Here is a 17,853-nt window from a genome sequence, read left to right as displayed (position 1 = left end):
AGACACAGAGAAATGGGTTCACTGCCAACATGGAACAGGAAAGATTCAACATTCATGTTTTGATTGGCTACTTAGCCAGTGTTTTCCCGATAGCACGATGCTAGAACCTAGTAGATATTCAATCAATGTTTGTTGAATGGGTAAATGAGTGATTGAATAGATGCATTAGGTGTCTTCAATCGGGTCTTTCTTTATCTAGATCTTTAATATAATGCAGTCTACAGAAGATGGGGTTACAGCAATGTATTTTTAAATTGACAAGTAATCATGTTTAATAACTTGAGTTAAAGGAATGATAAAATTCTCAAATTTATACAAATGATAAAGTTTTTTTTAACTTATACCTCGTGTGAATTTTTAAATCACTTAATAAAGTGTTAATGTTTATTAAGTTGTCCTAAATAATACAATGCTCATTTTATAGATTTTTCAAATTGCGGCATGTAAAAATACTGGTTACATAACTTGCCTACCCACTGGCCAAGTAGGTTTTTGCTCTCCCTTTCTCTTATTTCTGCTCCCTAAGTAAAATGTTACATCCTTGCATCTTTCATTTCCAGAGCCCCAACTCTCTGCCTCCTTATTTCTGATAAGACTAGCATGAGATTTCCTTTTTTCCCACATTTTGTGTTCCACGCATTCATTCACAGAGAGACAGGTCTTAGCACCTGAAGAGACCTTAGTGATCTGCAGACTGGCTTGCTTCTTGTGGTGAGAAAGGTACCGTCTTTACTATGTTACAGAAGAAATTCCCAGGAGACCTAGAGTGTGTAGGATAGAGATCCAAGATCAAGGTGCCAGCAAGGTTGCTCTTGGTGAAGGTTTTCTTCTTGGCTTGCAGATGGCTGCCTTTTCATTGTGTCTTCACAGGGAGGAGAGAGATCTCTGGTGTTCTCTCTTTTCTTATAAAGACACCAATCCTGTTGAATTAGGACCCCACTCTTTTTTTAACTTTTATTTTAAGTTCAGGGATACTCATTCAGGTTTGTTCCATAGGTAAACTTGTGTCATGAGGGTTTGTTGTACTGATTATTTCATCACAGCTATTAAGCCTGGTACCCATTAGTTGTTTTTCCTGATCCTCTCCCTCCTCCCACCTTCCACCCTCTGTTAGGCCCTAGTGTGTGTTTTCCCTTTGATGTGTCCATGTGTTCTCATCATTTACCTCCCATTTATAGGTGAGAACATGTGGTACTTGGTTTTCTGTTCCTGTGTCAGTTTGCTAAGGATAATGGCTTCCAATTCCATCCACGTTCCTGCAAAGGATATGATCTCATTATTTTTATGGCTGCATAGCATTCTGTGTTATATATGTACCACCTTTTTTTTTATTATTATACTTTAAGTTCTAGGGTACATGTGCACAAGATTGAGGTTTATTTATATCTATATCTATATCTATGTATCTATATATCAGCCATGTTGGTATGCTGTACCTGTTAACTCGACATTTACATTAGGTATATCTCCTAATGCTATTCCTCCCCCCTCCCCCCACCCCACAACAGGCCCTGGTGTGTGATATTCCCTACCCTGTGTCCAGGTGTTCTCTTTGTTCAATTCCCACCTATGAGTGAGAACGTGCTGTGTTTGTTTTTCTGTCCTTCAGATAGTTTGCTCAGAAAGGTGGTTTCCAGCTTCATCCATGTCCCTACAAAGGATATGAACTCATCCTTTTTTATGGCTGCATAGTATTCCATGGTGTATATGTAACACATTTTCTTAATCCAGTCTATCATTGATGGACATTTGGGTTGGTTCCAAGTCTTTACTATTGTGAATAGTGCCACAATAAACATACGTGTGCATGTGTCTTTATAACAGCATGATTTATAATCCTTTGGGTATATACCCAGTAATGGGATGGCTGGGTCAAATGGTATTTCTAGTTCTAGATCCTTGAGGAATCGCCACACTGTCTTCCACAATGGTTGAACTAGTTTACAGTTCCACCAAGAGTGTGAAAGTCTTCCTATTTCTCCACATCCTCTCCAGCACCTGTTGTTTCCTGACTTTTTAATGATGGCCATTCTAACTTGTGTGAGATGGTATCTCATTGTGGTTTTGATTTGCATTTCTCTGATGGTGAGTGATGATGAGCACTTTTTCCTTGTCTGTTGGCTCTATAAATGTCTTTTTTGAGAAGTGTCTGTTCATATCCTTGCCCACTTTTTAATGGGGTTGTTTGATTTTTTCTTGTCAATTTGTTTAAGTTCTTTGTAGATTCTGGATATTAGCCCTTTCTCAAATGGGCAGATTGTAAAAATGTTCTCTCTTTCTGTAGTTTGCCTGTTCACTCTGATGGTAGTTTCGTTTGATGTGCAGAAGCTCTTTAGTTTAATTAGATCCCATTTATCTATTTTGGCTTTTGTTGCCATTGCTTTTGGTGTTTTAGTCATGGAGTCCTTGCCCATGCCTATGTCCCGAATGGTATTGCCTAAGTTTTCTTCTAGGGTTTTTATGGTTTTAGGTCTAATATTTAAGTCTTTAATCCATCTTAAATTAATTTTTGTATAAGGTATAAGGAAGGGATTCAGTTTCAACTTTCTACATATGGGTAGCCAGTTTTCCCAGCACCATTTATTAAATAGGGAATCCTTTCCCCATTTCTTGTTTTTGTCAGGTTTGTCAAAGATCAGATGGTTGTAGATGTGTGGTATTATTTCTGAGGACTCTGTACTGGTCCATTGGTCTACATCTCTGTTTTGGTACCAGTACCATGCTGTTTTGGTTACTGTAGCCTTGTAGTATAGTTTGAAGTCAGGTAGCGTGATGCCTCCAGCTTTGTTCTTTTGGCTTAGTATTGTCTTGGCAATGCGGGCTCTTTTTTGGTTCCATATGAACTTTAAAGTAGTTTTTTTCCAATTCTGTGAAGAAAGTCATTGGTAGCTTGATGGGGATGGCAATGAATCTATAAATTACCTTTAGCAGTATGGCCATTTTCATGATATTGATTCTTCCTATCCATGAGCATGGTATGTTCTTCCATTTGTTCGTGTCCTCTTTTATTTCATTGAGCAGTGGTTTTTAGTTCTCCTTGAAGAGGTCCTTCACATCTCTTGTAAGTTGGATTCCTAGGTATTTTATTCTCTTCGAAGCATTTGTGAATCGGAGTTGACACCTGATTTGGCTCCCTGTTTGGCTGTTATTGGTGTATAGGAATGCTTGTGATTTTTGCACATGGATTTTGTATCCTGAGACTTTGCCAAAGTTGCTTATCAGCTTAAGGAGATTCTGGGCTAAGACGATGGGGTTTTCTAAATATACAATCATGTCATCTGCAAACAGGGGCAATTTGACTTCCTCTTTTCCTAATTGGATACTCTTTATTTCTTTCTCCTGCCTTATTTCCCTGGCCAAAATTTCCAACACTATGTTGAATAGGAGTGATGAGAGAGGGCATCCCTGTCTTATGCCAGTTTTCAAAGGGAATTTTTCCAGTTTTTGCCCATTCAGTATGATATTGGCTGTGGGTTTGTCATAAATAGCTCTTATTATTTTGAGATACGTCCCATCAATACCTAGTTTATTGAGAGTTTTTAGCATGAAGGGCTGTTGAATTTTGTCAAAGGCCTTTTCTGCATCTATTGAGATAATCATGTGATTTTTGTCTTTGATTCTGTTTATGTGATGGATTACATTTATTGATTTGTGTATATCGAACCGGTGTTGCATCCCAGGGGTGAAGCCAACTTGATCGTGTTGAATAAGCTTTTTGATGTGCTGCTGAATTCGATCTGCCACTATTTTACCTCATTTTCTTTATCCAGTCTATCACTGATGGACATTTAGGTTGATTCCATGTCTTTGCTATTATGAATAGTGCTGCAGTGAACACATTTGTGCATGTGTCTTTATAATAGAATGATTTTTATTTCTTTGGTTATATACGCAGTAATAGGATTGCTGGGTCAAATGGTATTTCTGCTCTTGGGTCTTTAAGGAATCACCACACTGTCCTTCACAATGATTGAACTAATTTACATGCCCACCAACAGTGTATAAACATTCCTTTTTCTCTACAACCTTGCCAGCACCTTTTATTTTTTGACTTTTTAATAGTAACCATTCTGATTGGTATTAAATGGTATATCATGGTTGTTTTGATTTCCATTTCTCTAATGATCAGTGATGAGCCTTTTTTCATATGACTGTTGGCTGCATGTATGTTTTCTTTTGAAAAGTTTTCATGTCCTTTGCCCACATTTTTATAGGGTCATTTTTTTTGTAATTTTTTTTTCTTTATAGATGCTGGATATTAGACCTCTGTCAGATGCTTTCTTTGCACAAGTTTTCTCCCATTCTGTAGGTTGTCTGTTTGCTCTGTTGATAGTTTCTTTTGCTGTGTAGAAGCTCTTTAGTTTAATTTGATCCCACTTGTCAATTTTTGCTTTTGTTGCAATTGTTTTTGGTTTCTTTGTCATTAAATATTTTTCTGTATCTGTGTCTGGAATGCTATTGCCTAGGTTGTAGGACCCCACTCATTATCTTTCATTTAACCTTAACTAGCTCCTGAAAGGCTCTATCCACAAATGCAGTCATATATGGGGTTAAGACTTCAATATATGAACTTTGCAATTCCATCCATAACAACATTTAAAACTAATTTACAAATATAATCTCTCCCTTTCACAAATACCTTAATTCAAAAGCTGAAGATAACTTCACGTTTTATTTTCCAATCTGACTCCAGTTGTAAAACAAAACATTAGCCCAATGTTTTTTTTTCCCCCCCGAGGATATTCTATTCTGATATCTAACTTTTAAATGTATGTTCACTTCTTAAAGTAGAGAGATAATAGCCACCATCTGTTTTCACTGTCTTACATATGCAAACACAGAGAGCTTAACTGTGCATCTATTTGTGAAGGGTACACAGTTCTTCAAATGAAACCTATAAAATGAGATACAATGTTTTACATTATTCTGGAATGTCCTGTTAAGGTTGTGAACTTTAACTCATTACTTCATGCTGACAAATTGTTAATAAACACCTACTATGTGTCAATCACTATTCTAGGCATTGGTGTGACAATAGAGAACAAAGTTTCTCCCTGCAAGGTACTCAAAATTTCCTAGTCTAGGTAATAAAATATATGGTCACCCTTCTCGTGCAGAAAAAAAAATCCTTTTCTGCGTTTGCCTTTTGGTTATTGTTTTATGTTTTTTTTTTTTTTTTCCTTAGCCCTCATTACTAAGCTCAGTCCATTTTGCTGGGAAAAAATATTGAGAGGAAAATGAAATGAAGTGTCTTATGATGTGCTCATCTGTACACTGTGTTAACTGATGGATAGACTGTAATAGTGGTCTTCAGTACTAGCTATCTATTAGAATTATCTGAGGAGCTCTAAAAATATACCCTACCTGGGCCCCAGGGATTCTGATTTATTTGATCTGTGACATGCCCTGCCCATGAGGATGTTTAAAAAGATCCCAGGATGATGCCAATGCACAGCCTGAATTGAGACACAGAACGAGGTGATCACCAAGATTCCTTATTGATCTCAGTGTGTGAATTCTTTGGTTTTCTGCCCAGATATAAAATTATGTTCTAGAATAAGTTAGAAAAGTTATTCTTGTTCCTCTGTATGTGTGTATCCTAGGGGCTTTCAGTGATGCTTTCAAGAAAAGCATATCTGGGCCGGACTCGGTGGCCCATGCCTGTAATCCCAGCACTTTGGGAGGCTGAGGTGGATGGATCGCGAGGTCAGGAGATTGAGACCATCCTGGTTAACACGGTGAAACCCTGTCTCTACTAAAAGTACAAAAAGTTAGCCAGGTGTGATGGTGGGTGCCTGTAGTTCCAGCTACTCAAGAGGCTGAGGCAGGAGAATGGCGTGTACCCGGGAGGCAGAGGTTGCAGTGAGCTGAGATCATGTGCCACTGCACTCCAGCCTGGGCGACAGAGCAAGACTCAGTCTCAAAAAAAAAAAAAAAAAAAAAAAAGAAAAGAAAAAAGATCATATCTGTTTGGCTCTAATTTAGGACAACTCTTTTGTCTTTTGATTTAAATAAAAATCACAAAGATCAAATTAACTTTGTATAAAAGTCAAGTAGTTTACAGGTAGCATGAAGTGAAGGGAGTGCAGAGAAGGGTGGGGTGGCATGATACTGAACTGGACAGCTAAGGAGGCACTTGTATATCACTCTAAGTGCTTCCAAGTTTATCTTAATGATGATGGTTTTGCCATTGAAAAAGTATTAAGAAGTGGAAAATATAAAGAGATCTGTGTTTTAGAAATATTGGATGAGAAAGAGAGTGGAAAATTGCTGGAAGAGGGGCAAAACCAAAGACAATTAGAGTTCAGGAGAGAGGCATGGCTAGAGCCTTAGTTTAAGGAAAGTAAAGAAAAAAAAATAAAAAAGCAAACAGAATTGAGCAACACCTTGAACAAACTGACACTCTGCAGGTCAATGGAGAAGAGAATTTCAACAAGAAAGAGGTGGTCGGCAGTGTCAAACTGCAAAGAAGCCGCGTAAAAATTGCTACATATGTTGAGTACTGAACAATTTTGTAATTGCTTTGTGTGTTTTAAGTCACTTAATTTTTATAAGAACTCTGGAAGGTAGCTATTATTATCAACTCATTTCACACAGGAGGAAACCAAAGTACGGGTAGTATTGTGCCAAAGACCACGCAGTTTGTAAATAGCACAGTGAGAGTGTGTATCTGCAGGACTCGATTCCAGAAGCCATGCCCTTAATGACCTGTGAAATGCCCGTTAGGACAAAGAACAAGGATTATATCCACCCTTCCCGCTTCACAGTCTCCATTATCCATTGTGTCACTCTGTATGCCTTTGCATACCCATGGCTTATTTCTCAAAATGAGAACATACAGTATTTGGTTTTCCATTTTTGAGTTATTTCACTTAGAGTAATGACTTCCAGCTCTATGCAAGTTGCTGCAAAAGACATTTCTTTCTTTTTTATGGCTGAATAGTTTTCTATGGTGTCTATGTACCACATTTTTTAAATCCACTCCATGGGTTGATAGACATTTAGGTTGGTTCTATATCTTTGCAATTGTGCTGTGATAACATGCAGGTGCCTTTTGGTTATGACTTCTAGAAATGTGCTTTTTAAAATATCTCATGCGTGAAGGAAGGGTACACGATAAGGTGGTACTTGAGAGTGACTTAGCATAAAAGTATAATTATATTTGAAGTTGTAAGAGGTGGAACACCCTTATAGTCTGTTAAAAATAGCCAAGAGGAATGCAAAAGATGGAGATACAGGAGATAAGTCATTAAGGTAGTTTCCTATGAAGATGAAGGAGAGAAGAAGGAATCAGTTTGACTATCTCTTCCTGGGAGATAGGAGGAAAGGAGGGGAGGTGGGAAGTGACAGCATTTAGGAGTCAGAAAGTTGTGAAGGAGCGTTTACCCAAAGACCACTTTCATTGCTCCCTATGAAGTGAGAGGTGCAGGGCCAGACCAGAGGATGTGTTAACTTTTCAATCATACACATGACACTGATCTACCTTTCTCAACAGGCATGGATGTTGCTAACTCACTCAGGTTGCAGCTGTCTTTCTCAGTCAGAATATTCTTCAAGTTGTATTTGTCGAATTCAGTTAATATTCCTTCTCCCACGGAAGGAGAAAGTAGATTCCAAGCAAAAACAGCCCTCAATCAAAGAATAGCAAATGGCAGGCTTTTGCATAGCTTGTGTTCAGAGTTACCCATGAGGAGTCTGAGATTGATTTGCCATTCACTGCTACCTCTCAGCGTACTGAATTAGAAGACTACCAAATGGGTAACATATCCAGTCAGATTGGCAGTGCTCAGCCCATCTGTGGAAAAGATGTGAACTGAATTAATAATACTTCGAACTGAAGCAGAAACAACTCTCGAGGGAAGATGTCTTCAAATGAAATCCCAAGTGTACACTTTCTCCACCTCTCACTTAACAGGCGGAGTGGTTGCAAAGGGCAACTTCAACACCTTTCCACAGCAGCCCAGTCACTGTCAGTGTGACTTGAAAAGGAAAGGGAATGTGAGTTCTACAGACAGCACTCATCCCCTGAGACATAGGCACGGCTTTCGTGTTCAATCACTGTGTTTAATTCAATTATCTGCCCCCACCACCCCCACTGTCTGCCTTACAGGGGAGGTTGGAAGGAGAGTGATGCTTGATGCTTCTGCAAGTCCCAAAAGATATGCATTCTTTATTAGGGAATTCAATGAAGGATGAGCTCTTACTCACCCACCTGCTTCCTCTGGGAAGTCATCATGCAGCTCCAGCTGCCTACAGCAGGAGGATGACATGGTCTATGCAATGCATTGAATATATATATATTTTTTAGATTGAATTCAGTTAGTTGTTTGTTTGTTTTAAAGAGAGTTCATTTTAATTCATCTTTTAAAATCATATTTTTGAAGGTGAAAACCATCACAAAGTCCTATTTACCTCTAGAAATTGCAGGGTCCAGTAATCTAGATAGTTATAGTCAGGTCTAATGATTTTCCCTCTTTCCTTTCTGTGTTTTATCTGTTCACTTGTTGATTCATTTCAAGGAATGATTAAGACTACTTCTGTACAACAATTGAGGTAGAGGAGAAACAGATTACAGTTCAACCAACTGTTTTAATTTTATTTTTAGCGATAATTATAAAATGCAATTTTTAAAATTGTGCCATTTTCATAACAAAAAAATTTTATAACATAAAATAAGTACTAAAGATTATGAAAACTTATATTTTCTTAGACTAATAAATGCTCACCCTGTCAATAAATGAATCATTCAGTGGTTAAAGTTCTCTTAACTAAATTAATCAAAACTGATTGGTTGGTGAAGAAAATTATCTAATTTATTTCAAGAAATAGTTAAGTCATAAAGTGAAAGAAAAGAAGAAATAGGCCACATGAGGGAAACTGAAGAAATCTAGACTCATCTGAGTTTTCATCAATAAGTCACAAGCCTTCTAATTGTTTCAGAAACATACTGCTATTATTATTTTTTTTTTACTAAATAGAATAATAATGCCAGGAAGATATATTATAAGCTGGTATTTTTCTAAATTTGAGCCTATACATTTTTCTTTAAGAAATTCCCAGACCCAGTAATATGCACTCTCTGGATTTTGAGAAACACTGGCTAAGACTTTTAAACATTCCTTGAAAATATCTTTTAGCTTCAGATAATCAAAACAAAATATAAAATTTATCTTTATATGGTCAAAATGGTTTTATATTCCAAATATATTCTTGGTAAAAGCTAAGAAGTAAAACAACCAAAATCTGTAGGACTTGTGGACCTATGAGTTTATACCCGTAGACTCAGATTGAAAAACACTACTTGATGGCTATTTAACCAACACTAGAAACTTTTTGACAGTTCTTTTCTTTTTCATACATGTGTTAAATTGCCTCTCTCTGAGCCTTATATTTAATTCAGTTCCTGAATCCTGCTCTCAAGTTTTCTTCACCATTGTAGAATCTGAACAATAATGAAAGGATTGATGACAGTGAGTATCTTCTGAAACTTTTTACCTAAGGGATTGACAGGCCTGTTTTCTTTTCTTTTCCATTCTGATTGGAAAAAAAAATGTCCTTTCAAAACTGGTCTCATTAGGAGCTTATTTAAGCACAGGTATGTCTCTATAGGTGTTGCCAACAATATATATTTATTGAACATCAGTTAAATGTGAGACTGGTACAATTAATGTTCTACCCAATTAATAATATTTTTTGATTAGAAATAGTATACATCTTTATGTATAACTCACCATAAGTTTACTGAAGAGGACATTTAGAAAATGTAAATTTACATTTTTCTTGGCATGAGTACGTTGATGGACAAATTAGGATGATTCACATCCAAAGATAATGATCAATACAAGTAAATGAGTAATGAAAAATAAACAGTTATAGATGAATAATGGAGAGAAGAGTTTAGAGAAATGAAATTTAAGCAGGATCTTGAAAGAAAAATAGAATTGGGATAGAAGAAATGGAGGCAAGAAGGTATTCCAGGCAGGAAACACAAAGAGTTAGAGATGGGAAATTTTATTTGGAGGACAGAGGTTAGAACAAAAGGCTGAAGCCAGATGATTACATAAAGAGCTTTCTAAGATAGCTCCAAAGACACTGATGGCTAAGGACTTTGGACTCAATTGATGGAGGTGTTGAGCAGGGGACCAAAATGAAGAAAGCAGTGCTTCTAGATGATTAAATTTACAGGCGAGTAGAGGGGCGGGATTTTAAAAAGGAAGGAACTTGAAAACTTAATTCAGGATATTGCTTATTTTTGTTGTCGACAGTGGTATACTCAGAAGAGGGTATAGACACAGTTGTTTTTCATTTCTAGCCATTTCCCCAGTGACAAGTAATGAGGGCAATGCAGGAGATGACAAATTGAGGATGGTTATGACACTAAGAGTTTCTCTTCTAAGACCTGCTTCTCCCACAGGACTGCATAGTTGAGACAGGGAAGCTGAACACTGCATATCTTCTCTGCCTTTGTTCAATGCCCTTCTTGCCTGCTCCTCATATCTCCTGCTTAGGGCAGCATTTCTCAGACTCAGCAATAGTAACATTTGGGCCTGGATAATTCTTTGTTCTGGGAGGCTGTAGTGTGCATGGGAGTATTTTTAGAAGCATCCCTGCCTCTACCCACTAGATGCCACTAGCATCCTCCTTACCTTCCCAAGTTGTAACAGCCAGACATGTTTTCAGATATTGCCAGATGTCCCCAAGAGCACCAAATCACCCTCTGTAGAGAACCACTAGGTTCAAGAAACATAGTGGTTCTCTACAGAAACATATCCTGTTGAATGTTAAGTATTTGTGATAGAAGACGGATTATTTCCCTTCTTGATGGTAGGATTCTGGTTTGCCTGGGAGAATGCTGGTTTACATCTGTTTTCCCCATTTCTATCTCGTTAGTAGCACCTTTTACTCTGTAAAGTGGCTGGGATTGGATGGTAAATTATATGATGATTCTAATATGGGAAGTTACTAGAATCATGAGAGGGCAACCAGTGAATACTAGGAAAGCAAGAGGTAAAGAGACAATGTGCCCTCTAGCTTCCCCGGGTAATTTTTCCTAGATGAGATACCAGAGTTAAGACTTGAAAGAACATTAGGAGTTAACCAGGAAAAGGGGCAAAGACATTTACAAGACAAAGGGAGCATTGGATGCTTTGCAGGGTGAGACATAGAAATGGACAAATTGAAGAGGCAGACCAACATGCTAATATAAAAATCTAAAAGTTGCTTTTGCAAACTTGACTTCAGTTTTTAATCTACCTATCAAATTTTTATCCTATCTGGGAAAATGGGCAGTGGCATTTTTAGGCTATAAATTCTAAATGTGAATAACATTTATCTTTTGTAAAAGAAATAGGATTGATTACTATAAATTGTCCAAAAGGAGAGGAGAGTCGGTTCCCTAGCTTTGGGTTTGTGTATATGGTGATATTGAAATGCACCCATCACCTTCTTTTCCTTTTATCTGAATGTTTGTAATCAATATGTAACTAGAGAAGATCCAGCATACCATTACACATATAGATTTCAAAGACATGGGAAGAAATCTTATTTCAGCATCTGTAGTTGGTTTTATTAAAAGCAGTTTAAATTCCCCTGCCTAGAGCAGTCTGGAATTATAGAGATGGGCTGCAGAAATTTACATTTTAATTGAGGCAGAAGACAAAATAGGGCATGGTGCAGCATTCACACATTACAAGGAAGACTAAATAAGATATGTATCAGCTGGGAGAAAAAAATGACTAGTCGTTTTTCATTGCCTCCTGCACTTAATTTTTTCATATGGCACCGAGCTGAGTTGGGCCTCCTAAGCAAAAACCATTTTTCCAGTCAAAATATTTACTATTTCAGAAAGTTCTTGCATTAAAATATTTTCACACTATGGAGCAAATACACAAATACTCAAATAGGCCTGCATTTCGGTGTGCAAGTATGTATGGCAGTGTTTATAATGTCTCAAATGTCTATAAATATACATAACATATCCCAATGAGCTATACAGAAAATGATTTAAAATATGAGGTGTAACTGAGAATGATTGATAGACATAATCTGTTAAACACTGTAATTTGAGCTATTTTATAGTTTCATAGAAATAGAATACAACTTTATAGAAATAGAATTTTTCTCCATGGATAAATTTCATCCTTCGATTAGTGTGGAAGTCCCTCCAAAGAGTGGGAAGGACTTAGGTTTTCAAACTTGAGGATTTACCTGTGTTTGGCAATCACCTTGAGAAAATACCCACTGGATTTTTTGTTTCTATTTTTTGTTATATGTTTGGTCATTCATAGAAAACCAAGTTGAGAATTCATTTCCTCATAAGGGAAAAATAATATACATAGAAGGTGTATCATGATAATGGCTTTTGAAAGTAAGTCTTTGTATTAGTATAAAAATGTTTTGTAGAAATCCACTGTAATTAAGTATGTTTATCTATTTGCTTAAGCCTTCAACTTTTATTATATCTTCTCTCAGCTGTACATGTATTTTTACATTCATACATGCTCTTTGCCAACCATAATTATTTTGTTAGATTAATTATAGAATTTAAAACCAACAAACAACACATTACTATAGTATGATTATCTCATTATGATTCCCTGCAGAGCTAAGTACTGTAATTGGACCCATAGTAAGAAAATGTAATTCTTTTTCCCTAAGTATGTGCCTCTCAAGCATGATGGTCAAATAGATTATCTACTTTTAGTCACCAAAACTTATCTTTATTTTCTTTATTATTTGACTATAACTTTTCATTTTGCTTTTCCTAGAATTTTAAAATGACATTTTATTGTCTTTAAAAATAATAACATGCCTTTACCTTATCACTAAAATTACATATTTCTTAATCATTTATGTCCTATTATTAAAATGAAAATACATTTTTCTTAAATGTCACTTTTTCCTTGGAGTTCTCTGGATCACTGTTCGAATTGGTGTTGATGATTGTTCGACTCTACCATGTAACTGTCATTTCAGGATATTTTTCCTTTTTATTTCTAGTCCATTCTTGTTAAGTTATGCTTATTGTTTTTATCTCTGCTTCCTCCATGCTCGGGCTTCCTTTTTGTTTTTTGTCTTTCATCTTTGATATTCATAAGCAATGCTGCAGAAAAGTAATTGGAAAAATATTTGAGTCCTTGTAAATATCAAGTGTCATTATTTTCATCATACTTACTTAATAGTACAGCTGAAAGTTCAAAATAATTTTCCCTCAGAACTCTGAAGACATTGCTTTATCGTCATACAGCATTCAATATTGCTGATGAGAAAGATAATGGCAATTTAATTCTCCTTCCCTTGTAGATAGGCAGTGTTTCATTTTGAAAGCTTTTACAATATTCTAGGAATATTTGGAGACCTGATATTATCAGTAGGTATGGGTCTTACTGGCCACTTAACCACATAACAACCACTGTATTCTAATGAGCGCTGTCGATTTTACAGTCACAGGTATTTTTTAATCTATTTTTTCTTTTATTTTTTTCAGCCATCTTATTTACTGTGTCTTTTTTTCCCTTAAAACCATTATTAGATAGACGCTAGCATCCTGGATTAATTCTCTATGTCTGTTAATCTTTTTCTTATTGTTTCTATTTATTCATCTTTTGGTTCAAAGCAAAATAAGGTTCTTCAACTTTTTAAGCTTTTCTACTAGTTTCTTACTGATTTTTAAGCTTCAAGAACCCTTTCTTCTTGAACTTCTCCCTAAAACTCTACTCTGGTTTATAGTTATAGCAATTTCTTAAATCATCAATGGGACTATTTTAAGCTTCTTTCCTGTTTCTTGCATTATCTTAATGCCTTTTAGGGTTGGCTGTTCTCTTGGCTTACTTTAGTTCCTTTGGGCTGTGTTATTTTCTCAAGGCTTTTGGTAATCATTGATAGTTCATTCATATGTATGAAATAAATGGGATGTTGAGTAATGTCTCCGTCACCATGGAAAATTTTATCCCCAAATGTCTCTCTGCTCCAAAGTGGGGCTCACCAACTAGGTTGGTGACCTGGCTGGTTTCACTATAGAGTGCTAGAATGATTAGCAGTATGTTGGAAGCTTACAGAATGAGAATGAATGACTTAAGTCTCATTCCTGCCTGTGAAAATCATTAAATTTATTTAGAGAGTAGTTTCATAATTTTAGGAATTAGGAGAAATCTTATTGGTAATGATGCTTCAATGGGGACCAGAGATTAGTGGGCGGCAAATGACCCAGATGTTTCTTAGACAGACTTTCCTCATTTTCCTGCCTCACTTTCTATATTTCCTCTACATCTCTGAGTCTTTGTCATAAAGAGCAGCTCCCACGTCCTTAAAGGCTTTGTCCTCTGAATGTTTTAAGTTTTTGTTTCGCCTGCTTTGTTTGAAACAGAAATAAGTTCTTCTTCTCTCTTCCATATATCTATCCAAAAAGTTGCTCCATTGAGGCTGTGTTATCTTAACCCAGTCTTTTTTTCAGAACTGTTACAAGTTATTGATTTTTATTTTTCTCTTGTAATTTCAATAGAATTTTTAGAATAAGGCAAAAAAAGAATCCTATCTGATATTTTGTACCAGAAGCTATATATATACACACACACACGTATGTATACACATGTATGTATATACATGTATCTATATGTGTATATACGTATGTATATACGTATGTATATATACATCTACACACATATACACACATACGTGTAGTATACACACACATACACACACACACACTCTTATATATATATGCAGTGGTGTGATCTCGGCTCACTGCAACCTCTGCCTCCCAGGCACAAGTGATTCTCCTGCCTCAGCCTCCCAGGTAGCTGGGATTACAGGCGCACACCACTACCACCTGGCTATTTTTTGTATTTTTAGTAGAGACAGGGTTTCACCATATTGGCCAGGCTGGTGTTGAACTCCTGAACTCAAATGATCCACCTGCCTCGGCCTCCCAAAATGCTGGGATTACACGCGTGAGACACCGTGCCCAGCCCGGAAACAATATTTTTAAGACTAAAATCAAAATCCAAATATGGTTTGCTCCCCCTTTCTATCTACACTCACACTCTGGGTAAGAAACAGTAAAAGCAATCAGGTTTTCACCAGACAAGGAGCTCTATGATTCTCAGTTCTGTCTCATGCACAATGGCTACCAAAAATAAAACAAAAAAGCAATAACAACAAAAAATGCCAAAATGAAAAGCACTGTAGATTTCCAAGAAACTCTTTGGTTTGCAGGCCTAGTACAAGCAAACTGTTTTACAACCTAAGACCATCCCCTTGTGACTTCATTATTTGTTGTCCACACAACTGCTGCCAAACCCTAACTCAAATATTCTCCAAGGTAAAACTTAGAAAAATACTTGGGTTTTGGTCCATGATTAATTTCATCCATTCTTCATCCATTTCTGTATAGGTTATCTCATTATATCACCATTAATATTAAGCAAGTGGGTTACATATCTGAGGAAATGGGCAGAGGACCCAAATGGTTTAGTTCCAATAGAGCCCTCCACTGTAGTTGATTCACTTCATCTGTGTATGTAGCTTACCACATTCCTGGGACCACAAGCATGGAAACTCTGAGCAATCATCATCGACTTTTTTCTCCCCTATTATTCTCAGTGTTGCTCCTGAGTTCTCTGGCTTACCACACTGTGTTTCAATTCACATAACATGAAAATTATTTCCAAACTGTCTGAATAAATGTATTTCATAATACTTATTCCTTAACCTAATGCATTTCATTCTACTGAAATAATAGTTTTCCCTTCTTATCAATATTGCCCAGCAAGAAACTCAAGCTATTTAAACAGCAAAGCTGCCAATATTTACAACCTTTTAAGTCAGTAGAGGAATTTAGGTAATTTGTTTTTTAGTGTTTACTGGTTGGTTAATGAATATTGTGCTTGGGATTTTATTTATACAGCACCTCATTCCAAAAATAAATAATCTGAAGTGTCTTGGACATTACAGAATATAGTATGAAAGGAATTAGAATCTGAGTATTGTATAATAAAAGCACATTTTTAGCAAATTAGCTTGCCAAATTGGAAAACGTCAGAGGTTTATCTGATGCATGCACATTTTAAATTTCTGGGGGTTTCTGTAAAAAAAAAAAAAAAAAAAACTTTCCTCTTACTTTATACAATTATGAAAGAGAGAGAAAACAAAGTTCGTGTACTGCAGACCTATCTATTTTATACTGAAACATCCAAATGATTGACAGATTTAAAAATTCTATTTATGAAAGGATTGCTCCTCTGTAGACATAAGAAAAATCATTTCAAAGAGAGAGGCTGTGTAAGAGAAATTCTTACATATTTAAAAAGTGAAAGACTCCTCTATTATGTACCTTAATCTGGTTCTTATTCAGTTTTCTATTGTTATACATTCTGTTATAAAATCTTTAATAAATTAAGACTCCATTGTTTCAAAAAAACATGGTAATATAAGCATTGTAGATGATAAGGCATTTTGTTCTCAAATGTTTGTTTCTATTAGCTTGTTTTACTTCTGTTTATGTATTGTGCATATAAAACTTGAATCTTTCTATTAGGAAGGAGAAAGATGTGAATTATGTATGATGAAATTTGCATTAACATTTATATATGTTCTTGAAACAACCTTGGTTGAAAAAAATCACACACGTAATTTTTTGTGGGCCATGCACCATCCTTATACATACTAAATATTGCATTGCACTATTTACTATTAGCTATTAGTTGACTTGTAAATGGCAAACACTCCAGGTTTTTTACATGGTATTATCTTGAAAAATCCAAACGATATCCCGTTATCATTACTACGGTGTTCTAACTTTGACAACCAAGAAAATATTTTTTTTTTTCAAAAGATACATGACAGAGAACATCCCTTCTATTTGAAATCTATTTAAATGTTGTGATTTTAAATTCTTATATTTTTCATTAATTACAGTGAGTGGAGGGATAGAGAGAATAGTTTAATTCATACAATATCCCCCTCTCAAAATAATAATACATGAGATTATAGTTTTTTAATCTTCAGAATTTTGAGAACAATTTTATTTATTAAAAAATATATCTTATAAGATTGTTTCCTTGGCTGGGCATGGCGGCTCACACCTGTAATACCAGCACTTTGGGAGGCCGAGGCGGGTGGTTCACCTGAGGTCAGGAGTTCAAGACCAACCTGGTCAACATAGTGAAACCCTGTCTCTACTAAAAATACAAAAATTAGCCAGGCATGGTAGCAGGTGCCTTTAATCCTAGCTACCCAGGAGATGGAAGCAGGAGAATCATCACTTGAACCTGGGAGGTGGTGGCTGCAGTAAGCCAAGATCACACCATTGCACTACAGCCTGGGAGACAAGAGGAAGATTCCGTCTCAAAGAAAAAAAAATGTTTTCTCACTGTGATTTTGGTGAAGTTAGTCACTGAACATTGGAAATAAATTGCCCCTTGCCTCTTTTTCTTTTACTGAAAATAGAATATAGATAAGACATGAATCTAGGGAACACACACATGTACTCACACAACAACACAACATTTCTCCCTTCCCTGGCAAGTCAGGTTTCTTTTGCAGGAATGGTAAAAGTTATAATGACATCATGGTAATTCTCCATCAGTTAATGCATTAGATGATGAAACTAATTCTACTACGACTGAATGAAACTAATTCTAACTACTACTATGACTGGAGTAGCAGAAAACGATTTCAATCTATCAAAGCCATGTAGGGACCAGAGATGGAGACTATGGCTACAGCCCCAGTACCCACGTGTCCACTCCCTGTACAGGCAGAGACAGACGTCTGCAGCCACTTGTCTACATGAGGCAGCATCTGAGGTGTAAAAATATACTGCCTAGATTTTGGTTAATACCACTTTGGAATATG

General features: G+C 36.2%; 1 protein-coding gene across 1 annotated transcript in view; it reads left to right on the top strand.

Moving 5' to 3' along the window:
- DCC (DCC netrin 1 receptor) overlaps positions 1-17,853 on the top strand; it is a 1,242,672-nt gene that overhangs the window by 657,802 nt on the left and 567,017 nt on the right. The window lies entirely within an intron of this gene.

This window comes from Rhinopithecus roxellana, chromosome 21 (assembly GCF_007565055.1).
Source record: "Rhinopithecus roxellana isolate Shanxi Qingling chromosome 21, ASM756505v1, whole genome shotgun sequence".
NCBI lineage: Eukaryota > Metazoa > Chordata > Mammalia > Primates > Cercopithecidae > Rhinopithecus > Rhinopithecus roxellana.
The sequence above is the reverse complement of the archived record's forward strand: the minus strand, read 5'-3'. Positions and strand labels throughout refer to the sequence as shown.